Here is a 2,307-nt window from a genome sequence, read left to right as displayed (position 1 = left end):
GAAAATCTTTGGAGGGAGCTTAAAATTCGAGTTGCCAGGCGACAACCTCGGAACCTGAATGATTTGGAGGCTGTCTGCAGGGAGGAGTGGGCCAACATACCTGCCGAAATGTGCACAAACCTTGTCACCAACTATAAAAACCGTTTGACATCTGTGCTGGCCAATAATGGCTCTGGAGTGCTGTGCTGGAGTTATTTTATGAACTTGATGGCTTTATCCAGTTTGTTATTAAATTTGTAACAAACTTTTATCCTGTATCTCTTGATTTTACTCCCACACAAAAGATGTTTTTAACGGTCATGCTTATTGTTTTTCATTATATTCCAATCAAATTTGATATATATATATATATTGCTCATGGATCGTGGTTACTAAATATGATGCCAGTCCATTACTTTGTAGGTCAGCTGGTTAATTTGCCTAATCTTCACAGGTCTTTAGACCATGGTGGAAACACACACAACAATGGGCTGAAGGAACCTTTTAGTTCCTTGAAATGCAGATGCTGGGACTAAAAGTCCAGGTACTTTTGGTGGAAATGCAGCTAATGTGACTCTCAGATAGTATCTGGGTTTTTTTTCTCATAAATTCATGACTTTTGTCTCGGAAATTCTGCGGGGTTTCTCAGAATATTACCCCCCTCCCCATGTCATTTATTTATTTTTTAATTTACAATGGCACTAATACAGCGTCATAATAAAGTTTTAGTTTATATAGTTTAACAAGAAAAGTTTATTGCAAAATGAAATAATGTGGTATCTAGTAATTATCAAAAATGTGTCAAACAAACAAAAGATGTCATTATAATATGGATATATAGATATAGAATGGATCTTTAAATGAGGCTGTTTTTGGAAAAATGTCTGAGATGATTCTCAGTCATCCAACTCATAGATATCCAAGGAGGATTAAAATCAAGGGCAACTGGACTTGAAAAAACTGGAAGACATTTCGCATCTCTCATCCAAGAGGCTTCTTCAGTTCTAACTGACTGGCACGGTAATCCTATCTATTAACCTCATTGGCATTGTCACACAAGGTCAAATGTGAGCGTTTGTTCAATCTCCTGGGAGGGGATGAAAGGACACCATTGTAGGTGGGGGATAAGTGGTGGCGGTTTCTGGAAATAATAGCACTTTTATCCAAGTATATACCTGAAATTGTGAAAATTGATTTGAAACAACATTTAGAAAATGTAGGTAGATGAAACTTTTCACAATTAAAAGAGACATTTCCACACATGACTTCAGTATGAGTTGAGTGGTTGAGTTTTGGGTTTTAGTTTTGTATTTCCTGTTTTATGTTGAAAGAGAGTCCTTCCTCATGTGTCTGTACCTTTGCATGTTTTCCCGCCTGTTTGATTGTCGGCACTGCCCTGATTAGTTTCACCTGTGTCAAGATATCCTCCATTCAGCAGCAAAACTACCGTATATGCAAGGAATCCAGTTGCATAGTGGCCCGCTGTCGTTGCAGGGCCCGTAACTTACCTCTCATGTTAGTACAATTTTAATTTAAGTGAAGTGATCTGACAACGTGAACTGTATACAAACAACTAATTTCTTAAGAGTCGCTTAGGTATTTATAGTGGTCAGAGAGTTAAGCCTCTTACTTTATGGTGTCTCTGTCTCACATTTGATGTCATTCATATTTAATAACAATACAGTAATATTAAATAATTTTAAATACAAACACTCCATTGCCACATACCTCTACAACAGGTCTAAATTAAGTTTAAATAAGGATGAATTCATGGGATTTCATGTTAAAGATGTGCAACGTGGGCCCGCACAGAATTCATAAAAATTGACTTAGAAAATCCACACAGAAGAGTAGCTAGCTAGTGAAGAGACAGCAACTGGAAATTAACACGATATGGAGTACAAACACAAAAGTGGGTTTCATAAAAGTGAACATTGAAAGAAGCAGCCGAGCAAGGAAAAGCAAAGCAAAAAATAGCACGTGTTCTGACAGGAACCAGGAAAAGAGATCATATTTCTCCTGTTTTAGCTTCTCTGCATTGGCTTCCAGTAAAATCCAGAATAGAATTTAAAATCATTCTTCTTACCTACAAAGCTCTTAATGGTCAGGCACCATCTTATCTTAAAGAGCTCATAGTACCTTACTACCCCACCAGAGCACTGCGCTCCCAGAATGCAGGGTTACTTGTGGTTCCTAGAGTCTCCAAAAGTAGACTAGGAGCCAGAGCGTTCAGCTATCAAGCTCCTCTCCTGTGGAACCAGGTTCCAGTTTGGGTTCAGGAGGCAGACACCATCTCCACATTTAAGAGTAGGCTTAAGACTTTCCTCT

Source organism: Micropterus dolomieu, linkage group LG21, assembly GCF_021292245.1.
Source record: "Micropterus dolomieu isolate WLL.071019.BEF.003 ecotype Adirondacks linkage group LG21, ASM2129224v1, whole genome shotgun sequence".
NCBI classification, from domain to species: domain Eukaryota; kingdom Metazoa; phylum Chordata; class Actinopteri; order Centrarchiformes; family Centrarchidae; genus Micropterus; species Micropterus dolomieu.
The sequence above is the reverse complement of the archived record's forward strand: the minus strand, read 5'-3'. Positions refer to the sequence as shown.